The sequence below is a fragment of the Microcebus murinus genome, chromosome 7, assembly GCF_040939455.1.
Source record: "Microcebus murinus isolate Inina chromosome 7, M.murinus_Inina_mat1.0, whole genome shotgun sequence".
Taxonomy (NCBI): Eukaryota; Metazoa; Chordata; class Mammalia; order Primates; family Cheirogaleidae; genus Microcebus; species Microcebus murinus.
In genome coordinates this window covers 105,167,561-105,193,490 of record NC_134110.1, presented here as the reverse complement: position 1 = coordinate 105,193,490, position 25,930 = coordinate 105,167,561, and the positions used below count along the sequence as shown (strand labels likewise).

Here is a 25,930-nt window from a genome sequence, read left to right as displayed (position 1 = left end):
CCGGCTACAACGACGGCTCTTGCGACCGGCCCCGTGACAATCCACGTTAGTCTTCCCTGAGCGCATGCGTGACGGGCGCACTGCGGAGCGCGGCGCGGGGCAGAGCCGGGCGGGCGGCACAGGCCTCCCGCTCGCGGGCGGGGCGTCGGCGGGCTGTGCGGCGGGAACCGCGCCCGGCCTCGCGCTGCTCCGTGCAGAAGGGCCCAGGAGGCGAGTCCCGCAAGGCAGAAAGAGGGCGGGGGGCGGGGCGGGGCTTGGCGGGGCGGGGCTTGGCGGGGCGGGGCGGGGCTTGGCGGGGCGGGGAGGGGCAGGGCGGGGCGGCGCGGGGCGGCGCGGGGCGGGGCGGGGGTGGGGGCGGTGCTGGGCGGGGCGGGGCGGGGCGGGGCGGGGCGGGAGGGGCGGGCTGGGCGGGGCGCGCGTGGGAGGAGAAACCAGCTGCTCTCTGCAGCCGGCAGAGCGGAGAGGCTTGGCGTGTTTTGTGTTTTAAATCCCTGGGAGTAAGTAAGGAGTTAGAAGTCACGCACATTAAAATAACATGGATTTCCAAGTTTTGCTGTAGTTTTGCTTATTAATTTTCTAAAACAATTGGGCAGCACTTTATAATTTTATATTCTAAATTTACTGAAAAAATCATTGAACCTATTTATTTCATAGGAGGTTTTGTTAAGAAACTGATGTTATTAAATATGTGAAAACATATTTCCCTTATACTATCCCATTTCTTTATAATTTAGTTTACACAAGCCTGGCTCATCACTTCCAAATTACAGTAACGAGAGCAAAGTAGGATGACTATTAAGATTGCATTTTCCTTTTTTCTGAGACAGCTATTATATTTGTAAACCTTGTCAACGGTAGCACTTATCTTTTGAAGATATTAGGTGTCACATTGAGAAAAATGTGTCCAATCAAAAAGATAATGTATTATTGGCTTAATGCATGTACTATACATGGGATACACAAAGTCTGGAAGAACAGACGCAACGTCCTATGGTAAGAGTTTCCACCTGGGGATGCACACCTCAGCCATACACAAAATGCTTATGTGTTACAAGAAATATACATATGCTCACTCTAAAAACCCTTTAAAATGTATTAATGTGGATATTTTATTATTAACATAATATGCTGATACAGTGGTACATATGTGTAGATAGGTAAACATACATATGTATATATGTATATGTGTGTATATACTCTCTATGACTTGAGGGGGGTGGTGGGGAAAGGGCAATATATGTAACCTTAACATTTGTACCCCTATAATATGAAAAATATAAATAAAATAAATAAAAAATAAATAAATCTAATTAAATATAAAAAAATCGTGAATGCAGGAATGACAGGTCATATTTAGATATCATGGCATTTGTTTCATTGTCAGATACTCATTTTTATTCATAATTCCCCGGACTAGGCATAAGAAATCTTGATCCCATCTTTAAAGTTATAACAACATAAGATTGGACCTTTCATGCTTCCTTTGCATATATTTTAACAATAAATTGTAAACACCACCAGCAAACAGAGTAATAGATACATAGAATAAAAGGAAGTCATCAAAGGGCACACTCTGGAAAATTATTTTCTTTTTACAATATGTATGGGAGAGGGGTGGCAACAATAATGTTACCTAATTCATTAGAAGTTCAGCTTCACAGAGAGGACAATAATTTTTTTAAAAAAACACTGGAAAATTTTACTCAATGGATTTTCAGTTTAATGTCGGGGAAATCTCAGAAACTATGTATCTGCATATCTTCCGTGATTCCTCCTAAATTAAAGATTTTGAAAAATAATTACAAATGTAATATATGCAACCTCATCTTGTCTTATGGCATCTACACTAATATATCAAGTAGATGAATAAAGCTCTGGAACCATAAATTTTAATAGAGTACGTTTTCACTAAAATAATAATGTCTACCAAAATGTATTTATAAGGTATGATTGCAACTATATTTCCATAATATGATTTATGAAATCTTAATGAAGTGCATACTTCATAACATGGTTATAAAACTAACTAGGGAGGCATTACTATATTTTATGGAAAAGAAAGTAATTTAGATGAATTTTCACTTCAAGTGTCAGAATTCTTCATTTTATTTGTTTAAAATGCCATCTTTCCATCACTGTGATTTGTTTAAAATGCTATCTTCCTGTCTCTAGTAAATCTTCACACCTATATTTCATTGCCAACTCTCATCACTTGAAAACAATCTCTAAGGACCACTGTCCATTGAAAACTATCCTCCTGATATTTACTATATAATATTTGTAACATATAAGTAACTCTTGATAAAATAAGTGTTTTTCCAGATGGCTCTACAGAGCACCTAATACAGGTAAATCTTGTAAAATGCTTTTTGTCACTCATGCAATCATCATCATCATCATCATCATCATCATCATCTATTGGGCAAAATCCATGGTTGTTTCTCTGGTTATCTCAGTACATGAATCTTTTTATGCTAGAGGACATATGCCCTTTACAAGATCTTTAATTGATTTTGTCCTATTAAGGCATTGAGAACCCTTCCAGCAGAAACAAATTCCTAGGACATGGGAAGAGAGAACATGGGACACTGTACAGCAATGTTGCTAGAAAGTGATGAGCCAGAGAAGTTGGGTACAGTACACGACTACTATTAGTTCAAAAGGAAATGTTGACAAAGCTTAAAACAAGTTCTTCTTGATAAGAGGTGATTTTCACGTTGTGACCAGATAATAAATTACTTTACATAGAAAGCACGTTAGGAAGTTGAGCACCCTGTGCAGAGAAGAAAGCAAACACCACAAGTTCTGCTCAGGGCTCATAAACCGTGCCCTGCCTGTCAATCGTAGGGTGCATGAGGCCTCCAGACCCTCCCCCACTCATGCAAGGAGTCTTTATGGAAGAACAGAGCTCTGAGGCAACAAAGAATCATAAGAATTAGGTGCTTCCTGGAGCCAAGCTCAAGTCTTTGAGTTTCTAGAAAACAAGTGTTATTCTTTGCCAAGTGCCTATAGGCCAGCGGAACTGGTCAGATGACTGGTGTTCCCAATAGTACTGTCCCAAATTTGGTTCTCTAGTTTAGCAGATTTAAAAGATTGAGCTACCTGGTATCCTTTAATAAATCCTTTTTCTGCTTAAATCCACTAGGTTTACTCCTGTTGGTAGGACAATTGTGACTGATGAGAGGCCAATATAGATGTGAGGTAGAGGTTGAACACTTTCCCAAGACAGTTGGAACCAGGTCACCAAATGCCTTTGCTGGGAGCAGCAATGAATGGACGAAGCCCTTACAAACCCCCTAATTGCTATTGCTGTGGGAAGGCAGGCAGGGCACGTGAACCTGAAGCTCAGGTTCTGCTGTGGAAGGAGAGAGGAAGCATTGAGGCGCGGGGACACTGCCAGGACGCAGGGCTCAGCGGTCAGTGCACTGGCAGCGCGGCTCTCCCCGCCAGCCACGCTGGCCCCTGTCCCGTGGCCAGCGCAACCTCGCCTGTCTTGGAGGTGTCACCGACGACGAGATAAGGAAGAGCAAGCTCAGTTTCCGGTTTCCCTGGGTGTGCCGGGTGCCAAGGCCAGATGGAGCTGACAGTGCCAGGAGGAAGTTGTCCCCAGCTCACCACCACCAAGGTCCGCACCAGAGCTCCTGGGGCGGAGAGGAATGACACTCACGTGCAGAGGGCGTGGAGTCCAGAGATTCGCCGCAGTGCAGAGCGGAGAAGGCATTCAAAAGGGAAACTGGCGTGTGGCAGGAGCCTTCTCCCTTCAAAAATGGAGAGGTGACGCTATATGAAAAAGGCCGACAGCAGAGTCCTAGTTTCCCACCCCCAGGGGAAGTTTTCAGGATAGTCGCTCTTCCTGGATCAGCGACTGCAGAGCTCTGCTGAAGGAGGTGGATTACCAGCCCCACGCAATAAGCCAGAGGACTCCTGCGCCCTGGAGTCACGCACGAAACACTAGGATTTATGCGTATTCCCTGGCAGGGTACAAGTTGGCTAAGGGTTGCCTCTCCTCAGGACTCCCGTTCCGGGCACCCTGGATTTTGTTTCAATGGTAGATTCACATAGAGACGATTGTCAGACACGCGTGGCTAAGAAAGATGAGGAGAAACGCGTGGGCTTCTCTCTGCGGCCTGAGAGCCTGGGTCAGGCTAGCCCCAGGGCGCACCGCCTTTCGGTGAAGAGTGATCAAAATGATAATCACAAGCGCAATAAGAACAGCTGTTTTTGAGAGCTTGCTATGTGCCAAGCACAGTTCAAGGAGTGTCACATGCTGAAGTTCTTTAATAGAGATAGAAATTGCATGACGCAGCGTCCGCGTCGCTCCCACTGGTCGGAGGAACCGAGCCAGGGCGCTGGCCGGGCGGGCGCTGGGCCGGGCGGGCGCTGGGCCGGGATGGGCGCTGGGCCGGGCGGGCGCGCGTTGCTCACGGGGCTGCCTGCCCAGAGCCGGGGCCTCCGCCGCTGAGCGGCGGTCCTGGGGCTGGGAACAGAGGCGGCTTCCCGAGCCCGGTGTAGCTGCGTGGGAGGGGATTTCTCAGTCACTGGGTTGCCTGTGAGGGCAGGATCACGATGGCCCCTGACGGATGCTGAGATTGCGGGGCACGTGGCTTCTGAAGAGGCAGCGACCACAGACGGAAGCCATGGCTTCCCTGTCACCGCGCCTGTCTTAGACCCTTCAAGAGGCGCAGCGACGCGGCGCAGTCGGCGACCACCCGTGGAGGCCCCTGGCCCACGGCGGAAGGCCGGGGCTGTGTGTGCAGGGCTGTCCTGCCGCCGGGACTGGAAGAGGCCGGAGACCGCCGGCCGCCCCCGCGTGCAGTGGCGCGGCCGGCGCGTGGGCCGGGAGGACGCTGCGCCCGGGGCCCCTGCGCGGCCGGCGCGTGGGCTGTGAGCGCCGCCCGCGCACGGCGAGGGCGCCAAGCGCACGCCCTCGGCATGCGTAGTCCATTTTTCTGACTGTAGAGTTTTCTGTTCACAGCACATCTACAAAATGAAGGTGTCAGTGCTGAAGCGAGCTAACGGGGACAGTTAGTCGGCGCTCCGCGTGCGACCCCTCGAGCAGACCCCTCCTCGCGACCGAAGGGAGGACAGCGATTCCGTTAAATGAAGACTTCAGCCTCCGCGCGGGGCTGGGCCACGGAGGAGCAGAACTTGGTGTGGTGGCTTCACCTGGGACAGCAGACACCAAGTCTAGCAAGAGAGAGGCCACCGGGGCAGAAAAGAGGCTGGCTTCCAGCTGTGGCTGCTTCCACCGCGGCGCCAGCGTGGCCGGGAGCTCGAGGCTGCGCGGAGCTGACCGGCGGGCAGGGCGGGCCGGGACTCCGAACTGCCCCGAGGGAGGCGGGAGCGGGGAGGGAGCACACAGCTCTGAGTGCACCGGCCCCTGTTGAAGATGTGTGAGAAGTAATCAGCTTAATGAGTTGTAGAAACAAGTGATTTTGCCACAGAAATATTTCACTATGTATGTGGGGGGGAACACACACTAGAGCTAATTAGTGACGATAGATCTTTTCTCCCTCTGGCTCCAATTTTACCCTTAAAACAGTACTTCTTCCTAAATTATTTATCTATTATTTCACTATACCAGCATTAGAGTATCTTTATAATATTCATTCATAGTCATGTAATATTCATGTGCATTTCATTATCAACATTATGAATGATAAATAAGAATGTAAAAGGATGAAATCAAGCCATGTCTGTTACCCTTTAACCGTGGTGAGCAATAAACCTCGAGTGGGCCGTGACTTAGAAGAGCGGGTCGAGTGAACACTTGCTGTCACTGGTTTGCCAGGTGACAGTGGTTCTGACAGGGTTCACTGCACCCTCTGTTGAGAACACTTAGCTGCAGAAATGACAATCTGGGCATGAATTCCAGAAAATATTCCAACAATTATTTGGTTTCTTTTAAGACGTAGCATTGGAATAATTGGAAAGTATCAAGAAAGCCCAGCCCAATGCGCATGAGCTGGAGAAGAGCTAAGTTCAGGTCGTGCAGTCTCAGTGTCCTCAGCAGTTAATCTTCCCTCATGAAAGGTCGGAGTCACATCGCTCTCTGCCTTTCCTTCTGGCACCAACTGCCGCCCAGTTCAAGGCCAAACTATTGATCAATTGTGGTGCTTTCAGAAATACATGGCTTATTTGGGATTTTATTTTCATCCCTGGTCCTAACTTTTTCTGCCTTTATTTTGCCTTTGGGGTCATGTCTTTACTTATTTTTCAGTGATGTATAGCATGGATGTTAAATCTCTTCCCTGATATCTTTTGGCATAAATTGAAAGAGTAAGTTAAGAATAAGCAAAAACAAATGAAAGAATCAAATAAGTTTAAAAAGTAAATAAATCTATTTTATTTCAAAGTATTTTCTCTCCGGTGCTTTCAAACCACCATGGCTTGCCAACTGCTTCCTCAAAATCCCTTAAAGCCACAACTGTCCTTGAGACACTCCCCGCCTTGCACGTGGACCTTCCCACCGGCTGGCTGTGGTGTCCGCATTTTTGGAAGCATTCAGGGAAATACTCCTGTAGTTCTTAACTTAGCTACTCCTCAGTTGGATAGGTGGTTACTTTTCAATCCAACTCCCTGGTCTTTTGGGTCTAGAGCAGTTTTGTGATTGACAGCAGTGGGTCTAAATGCAACCCTGCCTTTTCTTAGCCCCTCCAATGGTAGTATGATGGGGGTCACAGAGACCCCAATGCAGAGTGCAGTCATCACACTGCAAGGTGAGACAGATTCAAAGAATGATTTCACAGCAATATCTTGTTTCCATCTTTTCTTTGTGTAAAGCTGTTCAGAAAGGCTTACCTTTTTCTTGGACACTGCCTGGAAACCTCATATTTCAAAACAATAATTCTATTGTTAAATGTGTATTTATTTACAGCTCCCATAGTTTACTTTAAACTATAAATTTAAACAAATGATACAATTAGTATCAGCAACTTCTAAATATATTTATATGATCCCTGGTTGAAAATTAACATATCTACTTTGATAATATCATAACCAACATATTCTAGGGATCTGTGAAGCAGGTAAACGACTGCTGATCACCCTCCATAGGAGTGGTCAGTTCTATTTTGAAGCAATTATTGGCAAGCTGTCCACTTAGATGATGCTTACAATAAATAATCTTCACTCCATAAGATGAGGAACTATTCCTTAATATAAAAAGTTGGGGAAGTCAGGAAACATTTCCAAGTACTTTATTTTGGTTAGACAGATACCATGTGGGATGAACACTTTCATCTATAAACTAAATGCATGAGGTCTCTGTAATTTCCACTGCCTGCACTGCACATTTTCTTCTGGGAATAAGCAGTAAAATTTGTGAGACAATGTGCTATTAGAGTTAGGAAGCAAGAAAATGTGATTTTCTATAAGAACTATTTGGTGTTCCAGCCGAACTCCTATAGGACTACTCCTGGGCTAGAAAAAACAAACCAGATTTGATCACGTATGCTAATTCGGGTAAGATACTTAATGTGCTTTCTGAACAGGTGTTGGAGAGTTAGCAAGTCTGGACACTGCCAGGAGAGGACTTTATATTGTAGGAATGCAGAGAACTTCAGATTTTCCCGAAATTATGAGCCTCCTAGGTTTCCTATGTTTCATTTCAAAGGCTGATGAGCACTTCCAGGCCGCACCAAATAGCAGCCTCCTTAATTCAGGACCTGCCCCTCAGGCAGCAGGGATCCGGGAAGCTCTGTTGTTTGTGCGGCTGGCCTGGGGGACGCCCACAGTCTCAGGGTGACCTGGGTGTCCACGAGGCCACCAAGACCGACAATGGGCATCTCAAGGGAGATTTCCATTCAGTCTTGTATCTGCTGAACTTTATTTTAGGGCCCCATGAAGAAATGTGTGGGAGTTGTATTTATGGGAGCAGATGCTATTTAAGTCCTGAAGAATATTCTGGAATGATACCCTCATGTGTGGAGAAGGAGCTACACACAGGGAAGGGAGAGAACGATGTTTGGAGACACAGACTGTTCTGTAAGTACTTGTGACAGTCCTTGTAAGGCTAGTGGGACAAATGAAGGATCCTAAGACAGATTGGAAGGATCTGAAGGACTATTATAAGATTATTGCTTTGAAATGCAGAAGTTTGTAGCTAAATCAAAAAGCATCACTTTCAACCTAAAGAAGGCAGAGTGTGGCACGCGGGAGATCATCTGCATTCCAATCTAAGGCTTTCACCCTATAATAGGAAATGTGGAGATGGCAAATGGTTGGGTGTGATTTATCATGTAGATGTTCCAGCCAACATGTGGCTCCAGGTGCCACTTGGTGTGCCTGTGCATGGGACATTTCCATGGTGACCTGAAATCAACATGATTAGGTAGATGACATCACAAGTGATGTGGGCACCCTGGCCCTGCCTCCTGTACAAGCTGCCCTGAGAGGACTTCAGTTAGGCTTCCCTGTGAGGACTGAACTCTAATTTTTTGCTAAAAACTCTGTCCTAAGGAGGCCAGCAGGGTTAGGCTGACAAACAGTAAATTCCCACTAAGCGGCTTTTGTTAACCAAACGAAGCAGTGGTTTACTTCCTGACCTGATTCTGGTATGGCATTAACATCACCTAAAAGATAAGAAGCCCCTGTCTTAACTCAAGCATCCTAGCAGATGCCTATTCTTAAATTTAAACCATCTTAAAACATCCTAGCAGGCGCCTATTGTAAATTTAAAGTGTCCTCCTGTCTGGACCTCCCAGAGTGCTCATACCCTTATCTTAAAGTAAGCATATCCTTTCTGGTCTTCTAGATAAAGACTAACTCTCTCAGCCAATTGCCAGCCAAAGAATCTTTAAACCCACCTATAACCTGTAAGCCCCCGCTTCCAGATGTCCCACCTTTTTGGGCCAAACCAATGTATGCCTCTCATGTATTGATTTGTGACTTTGCCTGTAACCCCTGCCTCTCTGAAAATGTATAAAACTGAACTGTAACCCAGCCACAGCGAGTCCACTTGCCCAAGGCCTCTTGGCAGTGGCTCCGGGTCATGGTCCTCAAATTTGGCTCAGAATAAATCTCTTTAAAATTATTTTACAGAGTTTGGCTTTTTTCCGTCGACACCTGCACCCAGTGGATGAGGAGGAGGCTGGGGGGAAATCCTCAAAAATAGAGCAAATCCCCAGGATGGTTCAGCTTCAGAAAGCCACACTGCTCAGTGAGTACAGAACCCCTGGTGTCACCCCTTCCTGGCACAGAAGCCTGAAGCACAAACACCAGTCTGCCAAATTGTTTGAGGCATTGAAACATCTTTCGCTGCTGTTTTCTGCTCTTTAAAATAGTACTACAGTGGTGTAACTAGCAAATCTGTAATGAAAGATACTGGACATTCTCCAAATCGTGGTGCCTTGGTGGTGAAGAAAATGCCGAGCGAGAGACCCTGAAGCCTTTCGATCCAAGCAGCACAATACGCACACACGCTGCAACAGAAACCAGGTTTGCAAACAGCTCATTCAGCAGAAGTTAAATTGAATTGCCAAATACTAAATGCGGATGAGGCTGCAAGATGCTAGGCTACAGAGCGGGATGTGGGTAGTGAGGAAATCCAGGAAAGAAAAAGGCACTCGATCCGAAAAGCTGGACAGACTCCCTCCACACGGACGGAAGCCAGTTACCCAGCGCGGTGCCAGCGAGCTGAGAACACAGCCGGGGCGCAAGGCTGGCGCCCCGCAGCCCCAGGGGAAGGCCGGAGGCCCAGCCTCAGTCTGGCCTCCAGGGCCGGCCCAGCCCGTGTCCGGATCCGCCTTCCTCCGCGCTCCAGGCCATGTGAAGCTTAAGAAGATGCCCTTTGGGAAAGAATGTGTGTGTTGGAATCCTGACCTACCGTAATACTTACATCTTGTGACCTCTGGAAGGTTAAACTTTCCATTTCTTGTCTGTGGCGCGGGGATAGCGTTGGTGCCTGTGCCAGAGAGTTGGATGTAGAACTGGGATGGAGCGGGAGCACAGACGAGTCGCCGAAGGGCGCCCGCCCGTTGCCCTGTCTCTGTGACTCCGGAGACCCAGCCCATCGTCCAGGAACCGCTCTGGACTGGGAGGAGTCGGGCAGGCGAAGCTACCAGACACACAGGCAGACACCCGCTGAGCAAACAAGCAAAAGGAAAACAAAGCCGCCCCCTCAGCAGGAGTCTGAAAACACCAATCCCAAAACACATAAAAATAAGAACTATTGCCAAAAAAGACAGTTAGCAAAATCCATATCCAACACATGCAAACAGTTCAGGAAAAACTGTCTAATGCTTAGTTTGAGAAGGACTTAAAATAAGCATATCTAAAATATCAAAGAGACTAATCTGGGAATGATCTCTATCAAAAAGCAAAGAACTGTGGCCCCCAAAATGGGCAGAAATAAAACAAACGATAAAGGTCTTTATAAGAAACAATTAGAAATCTTTGATATAAATATATACTCATGAGAATTAAAAAAATAATAATAACCAGTACATAAACCAAAACTCTGTACTGGTCATAGTTAAGGAAAGAAATTGGCGTATTGCAAATAGGCATGAGGCATTCACCCACAATGCCACGAAGAAACACAGACATGAATACATTATAGGGCTGCTAAGAAGCAGAAAATAAATTGAGGCACTCCAGTTTTTATCTGCTCAGAGTACCAGGTGAAGAAAATGAGAGAGGTATAGTTGAGACTTTCCTAGAAATGAAGATGCCTTCCAATAAAATAGAATAAAAAATAGACTTTCTGATTTCCAAGAAATTTAAATACTTATTAGCCCAAACCTAGGAATATGATAGTGAAAATACAGAATATAAATACAGAATATAAAAAATGAAGAGAAAAATAAAAGGCAACAGAGGGAAGATTTGTAGTATAAAGGTCTGAAAGCAGGTTACTCACCTGCTATGTAGATGCCAGAAGACAAAGGATTACCTTCCAAAGGTGCAGAGAAAAACCAGTAAACTTAGAAATTTATCCCAAACAAGCCATCAGACAGAAGTGAGGAAAAAATAGAGATATTTACAAACAAACACTGACAAAGATATTTCACCACCCTCAGGCACTGAATAACAGCAATATATCCAAGCAAGAGGGAAGTACTTCAGAACAAAGGCATGAGAGAAAGGAAACTCTGAAAAGTACAGATACTAATAAAATGTCAGCACACATTTATTACAGACTCTGCTGTAGGGACAATAATTAATGTTAAAAAATTAAATCCCCCCCCCCAAATTTCCAAGCCACATTAAGATGGAAGGAGTTGGTACTTGGTGAGTATCTTAAGTACGTGATTAAACTTTCAGCTCCATATGTTCTGCAGAAAAACAGAACACTGTACACCTTCAAGTCGTTTCAAAAAAATATAAAGTGTATGTAAAATTCGGATATAAGCACTAAAGGATGGCAATACATCATGTCACTCTGCAGCGTAGCAGTCACCCCGCCAGTCTGAACAGTGGCTCTTTCACCTAGAAGACTGATGAGGGAGGACCAGCACATTTCTGGACCTTTCGGGACCTCAATTACCCCATTGTTAAAATGGGAATTATGTTAGTACTCTCCTCATAGACTGGGCTGCGGACGAATGCATCAGTGCCCTGGAAGCTGTCCTGGCTGTGCTGAGTGTGCTCGGAGGACTCCTTGTGCCTGTCTCCGGCCCAGCAACCCCTCTGCAGATGTCGCCCTGCCCTGCCGGGACCTGTCCACCAGGCTTGCATTCCACGGCTGTGCTTTTCGTTCCGGAAGGTATAGTTGGTTCTTTTACAGAAATCAGTGTGTGCCTTCTAGATGGAGTCTTTTTCTTTAAGGATTAAAGGTTACTTCATCTTCATAACCACTTTAAACATTTACTTAACGTTCCTGTTTACATTGTTGCTTAAGTAGTTTGGTCCCTGCAATGCTAATATTTCTACTTCTTCCATTTTTCCAGTTTGGGTGGATTGTTTTTGCATGTAATATTTACATGCAAACTCTTCTTGAATGCCTGTGGTGGCGGGAGGGGCAGTTCTTCCATGAAGGTCGCCAGAGTTACCGCTGACACGAGGCCAGGCTTTCCATTAACTTCTTCAATTGGAGTTTCTCCCACACGGCAATCACTGCGCATTTGCATTCCAGCCACGGTTAAGCCCAAGGTTAAGATTTTTATATATGAGAGTGTTTTCCCCACATGTTGGTCAGTGGAGACAAGCTGCTTCCTGGCCTTCCCGGGCTGGAGGCCAGAAGTGTTGGTCCCTCTTGGGACTGCAGCTCAAAGCGAGAGTTTTAATTCCAACTCTCCACTTTTCTCATGCCACAGACCTTATCCCTCAAGTTTCTCTAAGGCACTAAAACCAGATTTCTAGCGACTGTGGGTGGGGAGGCACTGCCCCAGTCTGGGCCTCCTCAGGGCAGCTGTCATACTCATCGCTGGAACTGTGACTTTGTCATTTAAGTTTTATTAACCAAAATATTATGAATCCTCACATTAAATTTTAATATAATTATTGCAGTGTATTTATGTTAACTTTCTGGGCGAGACTGTTGACACTGTGATCCAACACACCTTTCTCTAACAGCACGTAATATAGTTGCAGTTGGTGCACTTCACGGGGCCTCTTACTTACTGAAGTGAAAGTTAGGTCAGAAAAACTTTAATATCCTCAATACCTCTGTTACAAATTTGGTCTGAACTTTGTAACTGCCTTCAGAAGCAAAAACAAAAAGTTCTACTTTGTCAAATAACTCTATTTGGACCTGTAGTTATGCAGTTAGAATTCCAGAGGGAAAAGCTTTGCTTCCGTGTGTTTGTACTCTAATTTGGAAACAAGGCCACACTCATGGCCCAGTGGAAGAGAAGGGAGAGAGGGAAGGGTAGCACATAATCGTAACGTTAGTCAAGTGGAAATATTCATTTTTTGAAATGTGTTGGCTCTTCAAAACATTAATATAGGTCAAAGCATATGATTAATGACCCTACAGATTACATGCAAAAACATCTGAAGTTCTCTACCCTTGTGGTTTAAACATATCATTTGCTATGCCTGTGATATGGGTCTAAGATATCTATCAATTGACTTGTCTAGTGATTTTTCATGAGATTTGATATACATGAAGTTTAGGCTATATTTTCATAGCATTATAGACAGAGAGTTTCAAGAATCATGTTTATCTATCTTCAAATATTCTCCCCACAAAAAAAGTAAATATTCTAAAGTTAATTAAAAAATCTTCCTAGCATAGCCACTTTTGATAAGAACCCACGTATAGTGTAAGCCATGTTTGTATACCAGGGACACCATCACTTTTCAAATGAGTTTGCATGTTTGGGTTGGAGAATATGTGGTAAGTTGGCCTGGTTCCTCGCCACACGGGGAACTCACCCTTTACCTTCTAACCTCAGGGGTCTTTCTGCGAGAGGTGAAGAATCTTTCTAACTCCACAAGACTTGCTTTGGCCAAATGGATGTTGGCAGAAGCAATATAAGCAGAAGCTTGAAATGTTCCTGAAATGTTCTGCCATTGCCAGGAGAACATCCTGTCCCACCAGCCCACTGGTCCTGCAGGTCTTGGAAAACATAGACACGTCCTAGACTAGCCTGCAGCTCCGAGTCAGGCCAGGCAGGCTCAACTGCAGACGCCTGGAGCAGAATAAATAATTATCATTTTAAAACATAAAGTTATGGGCTGGTTTGTTATTCAACCTTGTTTTGTCAATAATTAAATATGCCAAAAATACCTAATAATTTTGTTTTCGACAGTCAATTGAATTTATGTACCTAATATGTATTTTTATTAATTTTTCAACAAAAAGTTGACTATGAGATCTTGCTTTCCTATTCAATTAATATAAAATAGAGCACTGAAGTTAATATTCCCTGAAATTAGACAGACCAGATAATATCTAATTTAAAAGCCACTATAAATCTTGAAATAGTTGAGTAGAAATTTATTCTAGCAATGGTAGATTAAATAATTCAGACCTACCCTCTCACTAAGGACAATGAAAAATGCTATGTGAAATTCACAAAAACTTATTGAATGTTTTTTAAAGCTTCTCAAATGCTAACACTAATAAGAAATTATGAGGCTAAAATCTATACAGAGATCACTGAGTTTTAAAACCAGTGTTCAAAACTGTCTTTGTCCTGAAAGTATTTGGAACCCAGAAAAAAACAGAAGAAACTTTTCAGTAAATGGGTATCCATATGGATGAAAAAGAAAATCAATACCTCATATCATATGCATAAAATCACTTTTCACTAAACGTGACAGTCTGAAAGGTAAAATTAATATGGGAGAATATATATTCAGCAGCAGATAAATGACCATGGGACTTGAAGAATTCCTCAAGGAAAGAGGAAGGGCGCATGGGGAATACAGACAGGGAGATGTGCGGTACCCCACTGGGAAACGCACAGGGAAGCCACGCTAACACGTGGCTGCACAGCCACTACATTGGCTGACATTAAAAAGTCTGGCCAAACTAATGCTCGACACGGACTGATGGTATGAAGTACAGGATGAGCACATGTACCACATTGGAAAACAATATTTTTATTACCCAATAACCTTAAGATACACAAAAATCTATGGCCCAATAATTTTAATCTTGGATATATGTCAGAGAGAAACAAATGCCAAAGAAAACAAAGTTTATGTATTGCTGCATATGATTTAGAACAAAGAGTGGAAGCTTAAAACAACTCATATTGATTATCACATATGGTTTCTTATGATCAGGAATCTGGGAGAAATTTTGCTGCATTGTTCTGGCTCAAGTTGTCACAAAAGGTGACAGTCGGGCTTTCAGGGAAGGGCTGCAGTCGTCTCAAGGCTTGATGGAAAACCTGCTTCCAAAGCCCTTTGCACATTCACTAGGGGGTTCAGTTCTTCAGTAGCTCTCGACCAGAGCCCTCGGTGGTTCCCCGCTGCAAGGGCCTCCCATAGACTTGGTTACAACGTGGCAGCTGGCTTTCCCCAGCGCAAGAAAATTGAGAAAGACAGTTAGAGAGAGAAGCAGAGAGAAACCGAGAGGCAGAGAGACAGAGACAGGCAGGGAGACAGAGACTGGCAGGGAGACAGAAACAGGCAGGGAGACAGAGACAGACAGGGAGACAGAGACAGGCAGGGAGGCAGAGACAGGCAGGGAGGCAGAGACAGGCAGGAGAGGCAGAGCAGGCCAGCCAGCCAGCGAGTGCCCCAGACAGAGCTGCAGACTTCTACGACCTCCCCTGTGAGGTGCCATCCCATCACGGGTGCCTTTTGCTAACAGCCACACAAACCAGCCCTGCTTGAAGGTGAGAGGGGACGACAGCCAATACAGGAGTGTGCAGACTGAGAGGCCAGGGCCACTGGATACTAAACGATCACATACAGATTTCCCTAAACCACATTGTTTATAATAGACCCGAACTGGAAAGAGCCTAAAGGGTCATCAGCATTAGGAAGAATAAAAAGTCTTTTGTATATCTATGAATGAGAATACTATACACCAAAGAGGATAAATAAACTAGAGCAAGAACACAGGGATGATTCTTACAGACACAGAGTGAAAGGAAAGGGCAGAAAAGAATAATTACACAGGCACGCCTCCGGGATACTGCAGCTTTGGTTCCAGACCACTGCAGTAAAGCAAATACAACAAGAAAGCAAGGCATACAGTTTTTAGGTTTCCCAGGGCATGTAAAAGTTATGTTTACACTATATTGTAGTCTATTAAATGTGCAATAACATTATATCTAAAAACATACGTATCTTAATTTAAAAATACTTTATTGCTAACAAATGATCATCTGAGCCTTCAGCAAGTTGTAGACTTTCTGCTGGTGGGGGGCTTGCCTCAGGGCTGGCCTCAGGGCTGGCGCCGCTGACAGACCAGGGTGGCGGCTGCTGAAGTCTGCGGTGTCTGCTGCAATTTCTTAAAACAAGACAAGGGAGTTTGCCATGGATGGACTCTTCCTTACACCAACGATTTCTCTGTAGCATGCAATGCTGTTTGATAGAATTTTATACACAGAATTTCCAAAATTGAAGTCAATCCTCTCAAACCCTGACACTACCTTAGTAATATTCTGACGTTTATTAATATTCTGAATCCTTTGTTGTCATTTCAACAATGTTCACAGTATTTTTACCAGTAGATTCCATAACAGTAAACCACTTTCTTTTCTCATTCATAAAAAGCAATTTTCATCTGTTCCAGTTTATCATGAGATTGCAGCAATTCATTAATAATATCAAGCTCCATTTCTAGTTCTAGTTCTCTTGTTATTTCCACCAGATGTGCAGTTCCCGCCTCCTCGGAAGTCCTGAACCCTCAAAGTCATCCATGAGGGTTGAAGCCAATTTATTCCAAACTCCTGTCAATTGATATTTTGTCCTCCTCCAATGACTCATGAATGTTCTTAATGGCATCTAGAATGGCGAATCCTTTCCAGAAGATTTTCAATTTACTTTGCCCAGATCTGTCAGAGAAATCACTATGGCAGCTACAGCCTTTACAGAATGTATTTCTTCAATAGTAAGACTTGAAAGTTAAAGTTAGTCCTCGATCCGTGGGCTACAGAACGGATGTTCTGTTATCAGGCGTGAAAACGACGTGAATTTCTCTGTGCATCTCCATCAGAGCTCTCCGGTGACCAGGAGCAGCGCCAATGGTGAGTGATATTTTGGAGGACATCTTTTATTCTGCGTGGTCCGTCTCAACAGTGGGCTTAAAACACTTAGTAAACTGTGCTGTAAACAAACTTGCTGTCATCCAGGCTTTGTTGTTCCATTTAAAGAGCACAGGCAGAGTAGACTTAGCATAATTCTTAAGGTCTCTAGAATTTTCAGAATGATACAAGAGCATTGGCTTCAACTTAAAGTCACCAGCTGCACTGGCCCCTAACAAGAGAGTCAGCCTGTTGTTTAGAGCTTTAAAGCCAGGCATTGACTTTTCCTCTCTATCCGTGAAAGTCCTAGATTGAATCTTCTTCTAATATACACATCCAATCTACATTGAAAATTCATTGTTAGTGTTGCCAGCTTCCTCAATGATCTTGACTAAATCTTCTGGATAACTTGCTTCAGCTTCTACATCTGCACTTGCTGTATCACCTTGCACGGCTTCTTATCTTAAACCTCATGAACAAAAATCTGCCAGATTTAGATTTTTCTTTTGTAGCTTCCTCATTTCTCAGCCTTCATAGAATTGAAGAGAATTATGATCTTGCACTGAATTAGGTTTTGGCTTAAGGGAATGTTGGGGCTTGTTTGGTTTTCTATCTAGCCTGCTAAAACTTTCTCCATATCAGCAATAAGGTTGTTTCACTTTCTCATCAAACACACTTTACTCTCATGTGTTCACTGGGGTAGTACTTTTTTTTTTTCTTTTTTGAGACAGAGTCTCACTGTGTCATCTGGCTAGAGTGTCATGGCACCATCTCATAGCTCACTGCAGCCTCTGGCTAGAGTGTCATGGCACCATCTTATAGCTCACTGCAGCCTCACACTCTTCTCAAGAGATCCTTCTGCCTCAGCCTCCACAGTAGCTGGGACTACAGGTGAATACCACCACACTTGGCTAATTTTTTCTACAAGCGTGAGCCACCATGCCCAGCTAATTTTTTTCTATTTTTATTAGAGACGGGGGTCTCACACCTGCTTAGTCTGGTCTTGAACTCCTGACCTTAAGCGATCCTCCTGTCTTGGCCTCCCAGAGTTCTAGGATTACAGGGGTGAGCCACTGTACTGGAGCCTGGGGTAGCACTTTTCCTTTGCATTCACAACTTGACTAACTGGTGCAAGAGTCTCTCTTTTGGCCTGTGTCAACTTTCAACATGCCTTCCTCGCTAAGCTAATCTTTTCTAGCTTTTGATTTAAAGTGAGAGATGTGCAACTATTCCTTTCACTTGAACACTCAGAGGACATTGTAGGGTTATTATTGGCTTACTTTCAATATTGTTGTTCAATACTGTTGTTCAGGCCTTGTCTCAGGGAAGAGAGAGGCCCCAGAAGAGGGAGACAGACAAGGGACTGGTCAGGAGTGGAGCAGTTAGAACATATGCAATACATATCGATTAAGTTTGCCATCTTATGTGGGTGCCATTCATGTCACCCCAAAACAATTACAATAGTAATATCAAAGGCTAATGATCACAGATCATCATTACAGATGTAATAATAATGATGAAAAAGTTTGAAACATTGTGGAAATAGCAAATTGTGACACAGAGACAGGAAATGAGCGTGTGCTATTGGAAGAATGGCACCTATAGATTAACTAGATACAGGATTGCCACAAACCTTCAATTTGTAATGAAACACAGTGTTTGTGAAGCACAATAGAGTGAGCTATGCCTGATCACACTTATGTAAGCTCCTAAACAGACAAAACTAATTGAAATTTTAAAAAACATATACATTGTAGGGAAAACTAGGAAGAAAAACTAGGATATAATTATGATAAAAGTCAAGATAGAGGTTCTATGTAGTGGGGTGGAGGATAGTGTGTTTGGAAGAAAACACAGGAAGGTCCTGGAGCCCTGGAAATGTCTTCTTCTTACCCTGGATGCTGGTACATTGAATGTTTCCTGTATAATTTGTTCTACTCTATATTTATAGTTTCACCTTTTTAATCTATGTGTGTTACAGTGATGTCAAAATGTTTAAAAATTATATTAAGTTTAATTAGTCTCAAGTGAAAATCCATTCAATATGCACTGCCACATTTTTGGATCTGATTTAATAATTGGTTAAAAACAAGCTCCTTGAATATTAGAATGTAAATATGAAGATTCCGAGTTAAATACAAATGTCTCACTGTCAAAGTCAGTGAACACTGCCCTTGTTCTATTCCAATATTTCTTATGTCCAAGGGTATTAGGAAGTCTTTCTTAAATGTTGCACAATGGTCTCAGAGTGGCCATACACATGTTGACATTCGGAAGATAATTAGAACAGAAAAGAAGAACAGGAACAAAAAGAAGAGAGAATGGAAGATGAAGGGAAGGATGTGAGATAATGAGAGGATAAAAAGGAAAACAATTAAGAAAAAAGAGTCTTTTTCTACATGGACAAAAATAGGTAAGAATTAGCTTACTAGTTCAGTGTTGGTTATTCAGAAATGTTTGGAGTTATAAAAATACGTATTTATACATTCGTTGAACTAACTGAACTAAATTAATTACTAGCTGAAAAATAAGCTATCAGTTTCTATTTCATCTATTAAGGGAAGACATGAAAATATATGGGAGAAAGCTTGGCAAATTATACATTGCCATCCAAGCATTTCCGTTATTATTAGGGTCTAATATCTTTAGAAATACATGTGGAATGACAAATATCATGTCATTTGAAGACATCTTTATAATAATTTCCCCCCAAAACCCTAAGAGTATCATTTAAGCACTTCAATATTGCCAGTACATTGCTGGTGCTGCACTGTTTTACAGATGGCGCCACTGTATGAGCTTTTGAAAATGCGGAAATCAACGAAGGCACCACTGAGGCTCTCTGAGTTCACAGCAGATCATTGTGTTTCATTAGACCCAGAGAATTGAGCCCCCTCTCCACTGCTGTCCCTAACTGACTTGCACCACCCTGGTGGCCACCGTGCAGCCATCTGAGCACTGACACAGCACTAACCAGGGCCACTGGCTTCCTGGAAGAAGGAACCTGCTCTTCTGGAACTTCGGAATGCCTGTGTTTTGTGTCACTTTGATAGTGTTTGGCACAGCGACATGTATACAGATACAAAATAAACATTTGGCAGTTAAGATTTTGAAAGTCACCACCCAAAATGTCATGAGCAGCACACTATGCTGTCATCTTAGGGCTCCTGATTGTTGTGCCCACGCGCCTTTCACGTTGGCTCCGGAAGGGACAGACCTCTGTACATTCTTTGCCATTTGTGGGAAGATGCACTCTTGGAGAATGTTTTAAACACAGTCAACGACATGTAACACAAAATACAACTCATATAAGCACCATTTAGAAAGAAGCTAATTTTTGCATCATTTTTTTTTGCCTTCAATTCTAAATTGAGCATAAATGAAAAATGTCTAGTGTAAATGCATCAGAAAATATACTGCTCTTCACAGCCTCCTGCCTCCTGCGTTTCCAGCTTGCTGAAAAATATCAATAGATAACTCATTTGCCGGCTTTCTCTGCCCGGGCCGCACAAACCGCACAGCCCACGCCTCTCTCTTCTAAGTAGCTACTGTAAAACCCCAACATCCCTCGAAAACGTAGACATAAAATTTGAAACAGATTTTTGTCGTATTGTTAATTTTCGCCACTTTATGCAGTTTTTACGTGCAATTTCTACCTCCTGCTTAAGAAAGGACTGCATCTGAGGCAGAGTAGCGGCTGTTATCCACCTCACGTCCACAGGCTGAGCCGGGGTCCTTGGCTAAGCCTTCTTTCCTAGGATGTGAATGAGCCACCTCAGAGCATTATCGGAACAACACTTGCATAATCTAAACTTTTTTACCTACATCTTGTAGCAGGTGAGCATAACAAAGAACCATGTTCTTTATGAAAAATTTGAATTATATAAAAATCATTCAATCATTATAAAGAAATGGGAACAGTGTTCTCATTCATCACATTAGATTTCAATATAGAAAAGTCACCTTACACTTTTTGGAAATTAGGACCTCCAGGGACACATCATATAATTATTGCATTGTTTCTATCAAACTCACTGTGACTCTGCCATATTTTGGAAACTAAAATTAGAACCAGGGTGAAGCAGTGAAGTCCTAAAAGACTAATAGTGTGTCAGCTTCCATCAAATCCGTATACTTACCTTCCAGAAAAGACAAGGCTGCTTCTGTTAGGGTGCAGTTGCAGGGGGCGCCTGAGCACGGAGGTGGGTGAAGGGCAGGGTTTGCCCCAGCCCACAGTGGCCGATTAGCAGGATTTAAGAAAGGATGGGGTCCGATGACAAGAGCAAGAGTGACTCAACACAAGGGGAAGCCGTGACTTCAAGCACATGCACTAGTAGAAGGGTGACCAAGTGTCACCTTGAGACTTGGCTGCACGGTGGTTTCATTCCCAGCCCTCCTCCCACCCCACCCCACCCCAGCCCACCCCTGTGGGTTTTCAGAGAGGATTATGGAACACGGTGACCCGTGACACAGGGAGTGGTTTCCACCCTAGAAGCTACAATTTCCCGTGCATAATAAAAGAACAAACCTTGTATTCCACAGGGTGGGCCCACTCGCAGGGCAGACCTGTCCCTTCTCCAGGATATACTTTTGCTTTGCAAATAAAGGCTGCTTGTGTCACTCGTGGGTCGTGGCTCGTTGATTGCTCCGTCAACTCCGGCTGTGACTCCTCAGGTTGGAAGCTCAGAACCAGTCATGGCCCCAACACTTCCATACTGTATTTCCTCTTCCTGACTTTGCTAGCTTTCCAGGAGTGTTGAAAGGTAAAAATTGGATCTAAAGGCAGGCAAAAATATATTAAATATGTGAAACATATGAGAAATAGAAAATGGAGTTGAGCTAGATGGAGCACACCCCGGTTGTGGTCAGGTTCCACAGGGACACCCCGATAGTGTGTCGCCTGCCTGGCGGAGGCGGGGTGCGGGTGCTCCACAAGCAGGGACCCGTGGGACTCGGAGAGGCCGCGCACTGCGACTCCACAGCCACACAGCACAGCGGCCCCAGCCCAGGCACAGTGCTAGCTTCTTAGACAACACCGCTGTCGATCGCTGAATTTTCTCGAAGTTGGATGGTCCCTGGGGTTCATGTTGCTGAGCATGCAGGGGCAGGCAGGCAGGTTTTATTGTTCGGCTGCGGTAGGGGAGAGGCCCAGTGCAGGCCCATGCGCCCAAACACCCGAAACACCCGAAGCCACGTAAACCCGGGTGCGCCAAAGGAGAAGGGCACGGCACGAGGGGGAGGCTGGCTGGGGGCCGGCCAGCCGCAGGGGCTGGGCGGCAGCCTGGATGACCTCTCCAAAGGCGGAACAGACGCGCGCATCGGAGGGCAGAGAAGGGACTCGCAGCAGCAGGGCTTACAGCAGGCGCCCTGAGCAAGAGGGAGACTGGGCGCTGCTGTCACCAGCAGCTCTTTGGGCAGCGCTGACGTTCAGCGCACAGGCGACACGGTGGCCCGCACCCAGGACGGGCAGCCAGGAGCCAAGCCCGCCGCAGGGCGGTTCTCAAAGGCAAGGCTGAGCCTGGCTGACATCAGACTGAGACACACAAAAAGGAATGAGTGGAGGTGACCGCTGTCCCCATCCTGAGCCACAGGCAAGCTGTGAACCCAGTGCAGAGCCCCAACCCCTCACAACCAGGGCAGGGGAGGGGGAGGCAAGAGTGAGGGAAGGGGAGGCAGGGGAGAGGGGGTCAGGGGAGGAGGAGGCGGGTGAGGGGGGTGGGGAAGGAGGAAGTGAGGGAGGGAAAGATGAGGGGGGGCGGGAGCAGGGCATGGGTGGGGGAGGTGGAGGCGGAGGAAAGGGGGGCGGGGGAGGTGGAGGCAGGGGAAACGGGTGTGGGGGAAGGGGAGGTGGGGGTGAAAGGGGGGCGGGGAAGAGGAGGTGGGAGAAAGGGGGGCGGGGAAGGTGGAGGTGGGGGAAAGGGGGTGGGGGAAGTGGAGGCGGGGAAAAGAGGTGCCGGGGAGGTGGAGGCGTGGGAAGGGTGTGGGGGAAGTGGAGGCGGGGGGAAAGGGGGCGGGGGAAGAGGAGGCGGGAGAGGGGGAGGTGGGGGGAAAGGGGGCGGGGGAAAGGGGGCGGGGGAAAGGGGGCGGGGGAGGTGGGGGAAAGGGGGGCGGGGGAGGTGGAGGAGGGGGAAAGGGGGGCGGGGGAGGTGGAGGAGGGGGAAAGGGGGGCGGGGGAGGTGGAGGAGGGGGAAAGGGGTGCGAGGGGAAGGGGAGGGGGGAAGGGGGCGGGGGGAGGGGGGAAGGGGGCGGGGGAAGAGGAGGCGGGAGAAAGGGGGCGGGGGAAGAGGAGGTGGGAGAAAGGGGGCGGGGGGAGGTGGAGGCGGGGGAAAGGGGGGCGGGGGAAAGGGGGGGAAGGGGGGCGGGGGAAAAGGGTGCGGGGGGAAGGGGAGGGGGGAAGGGAAGGGGAGGGGGGAAGGGAAGGGGAGGGGGGAAAGGGAGGCGGGGGGAGGGGGAAAGGGAGGCGGGGGGGAGGGGGGAAGGGGAGGCGGGGGGAGGGGGGAAGGGGAGGCGGGGGGAGGGGGGAAGGGGAGGCGGGGGGGAGGGGGGAAGGGGAGGCGGGGGGGAGGGGGGAAGGGAAGGCGGGGGGGAGGGGGGAAGGGGGGGAGGGGGGAAGGGGGGAAAGGGGGCAGGGGAAGAGGAGGCGGGAGAAAGGGGGCGGGGAGGAGGAGGCAGTGGGACTATGTGGAAAGCTGCTCAGACAGGCCTTCGGCCAGCGCACTCAGTCCCCTCCTGCTTGGTTGCTTGAAGGGGACCAGGGGACAAGGGGAGGAGGGGATGAGGAGAGGATGGGATGAGGGGACGAGGGGACGGGGAGGAGGGGATGAGGGGAGGAGGGGACGAGGGGACGAGGGGACGAGGGGAGGAGGGGGCGAGGGGACAGGGGAGGAGGGGACAGGGGAGGAGGGGACAGGGGAGGAGGGGACAGGGGACGAGGGGAGGAGGGGACGAGGGGAGGAGGGGACAGGGGAGGGGGGAGGAGGGGACGGGATGAGGGGACGAGGGGACGAGGGGCGAGGGGACGAGGGGTGAGGGGAGGAGGGGCCAGGGGAGGAGGGGACGAGAGGAGGAGGGGACAGGGGGTGAGGGGACGAGGGGTGAGGGGAGGAGGGGACAGGGGAGGAGGGGACGAGGTGGGGACGAGAGAACGAGGGACGGCACCTGCAGGCAGCACGCGCAGGCATCCAGTCAAGTGCTGCCTGAGGCCTCACCCTCCTGGGGACGCCAACATCTGGAACGTTTCTGTTTTTCTCTACTTGTAATTGGACGATGCTTCAGTTTTGGATGTCAGCGTTTGATGTTTCTTCTTGTCCCTGCTGTCACTTTGATTTTTCTGTATCACACTCACTCGTGGTTATTGCAACTGAGCCTCATTCTGTCTTTGAGCAGCTCACTTTAGGTTGGTTGCGTTCCTCAGAATTTCCCCTGCGCCGAGCCGTTGGGAGAGGCGGGCGGAAGGGGGCGGGCGGATGGGGGCGGGCGGATGGGGGCGGGCGGAAGGGGGCGGGCGCATGGGGGCGGGCGGATGGGGTCGGGCGGATGGGGGCGGGCGGAAGGGGGCGGGCGCATGGGGGCGGGCGCATGGAGGCGGGCGGAAGGGGGCGGGCGGAAGGGGGCGGGCGCATGGGGGCGGGCGCATGGGGGCGGGCGGAAGGGGGCGGGCGGAAGGGGGCGGGCGCATGGGGGCGGGCGGATGGGGGCGGGCGGAAGGAGGCGACTGGAAGGCTCCTGTGCTTGCAGCGAGCCGGCGGCCGCTCCCGCTGTGCGGCGCCCAGGGACAAAGCAAGTGACCCGTTCTGCCACCCTAGCACCGTATCAACATGCGTTCTTTCAGTTCAGCACGCCTGAATAAAAATTCTCCCTTCAAAAATAGTGGGTAGTTCATCTAAGGCAAAGCATTTAAGTAATAACTTGATAAGCCCAGTCTACTCTATGACTTTAATCTTTTGTTAAACTTCGTGAAAATTGCAAATAGACGTTGATTAATTAAAATGCTTGCCACACAATGTAATTTGTAAAAGTACTGGCTAATGATCACAAAATTTTTGAAGTTCTTCTTTTTTGTGCAAATGAGTCCCAACGTTTACAGATGGACATAACATCTGACCTAGCAATTCAATTTCTATAAATACATCATTAGAAAAGAGTGAAGTGTGATGTAAGGAAGACCAATATATAAGTTGTTCATTATCTGTATTAGTGAAAACTTGGAGACAACATGAGTAGCTAAGGAAATCGAACAGTGATTATTTTTATAAACTGCAAGAAAAAGATAAACATTATTTTTTCCCTCCTAAAATTTACAGAATATTAGAAAGGAAACTATTAAACAGGAATTGGAGGCTTTGGATAGATCCAAGATTCTTTAGAACCCTGTAATAGCTGAGCTAGTAAATTCTGGAAGTCAGGAAAGGCTTTTCCATGGAAATGATCCTTCAGATGAGGGCTGAGGCTGAGGACAGGGAGGGGCAGGAGCCCAGCAGGGCTGGAGGTTTGTGAACTGGAGGAAATGGCACCTCAAGAGCCTGGGGAGGTAATTTATTCAAAACATTTTAGCTCTGTTATATTAACATTTCTAAAAACAGACGAAACAAAAATAAGATAAAACAATAGGAAATAAATTGTAACTGTTTTTTTCTCCTCCTGTGCTCCTTTTTAAAAAAAATTGTGGCAATATAAACAAAACGTAAAATTTGCCATCTTAACCATTTTTATGTGTAGGGATCAGTAGTTTTATGTACATTTACACTGTTGTAAAATCATTACCACATTCATCTCCAGAAAGTTTTTATCTTCCATAAACTGAAACTCAGTACCCATTAAATACTGACCCCCCTGGCAGCCACCACTCTACTTTCTGTGACTCTAACTATTCTAGGTACTTTGTATGAGTGGAATCATACAGTATTTGTCCTTTTGTGACTGTCTCATTCATGTAGCATGATGTCTGCAAGGTCATACATGTAGCATAGGACAGGATTTCCTTGCTTTTTGAGGCTGAATAATACTGTATTATAAATACGTTTTTTATGAACCACATTTTGTTTATCCATTCATCCATCAATGAATATTGGAATTGCTTCTATCTTTTGGCTATTATGAATAATGCTGCAATGAACATGAATGTACAATTATCGTTTCAAGTCCCTAATTTCAGTTCTTTTGGATATATATTCAGAAGTGAGATTTTTGGATCATATGATAATTATATTTTTAATTTTTGAGTAACTGTCATAATATTTTTTATAGCAGCTGCAACATCTTATATTCCCACTAGCAGCACACAAAGGTTTCAGTTTCTTTACATTTTTCCCAAAATTTGTTCTTTTCTTTTCTTTTTT

The 25,930-nt window shown here is 46.2% G+C and overlaps 1 long non-coding RNA gene across 1 annotated transcript; it reads right to left on the bottom strand.

Annotated features, from left to right (window-relative positions):
- Positions 1-15,534: 15,534 nt before the first annotated feature.
- On the bottom strand, positions 15,535-24,030 carry LOC142871879 (uncharacterized). Its single transcript, XR_012920053.1, has 3 exons — positions 23,751-24,030; positions 21,121-21,368; positions 15,535-15,856 (listed from the first exon to the last, which is right to left on the bottom strand). It is a non-coding gene; the product is annotated as an uncharacterized LOC142871879 (long non-coding RNA).
- Between the last annotated feature and the right edge of the window lie 1,900 nt (positions 24,031-25,930).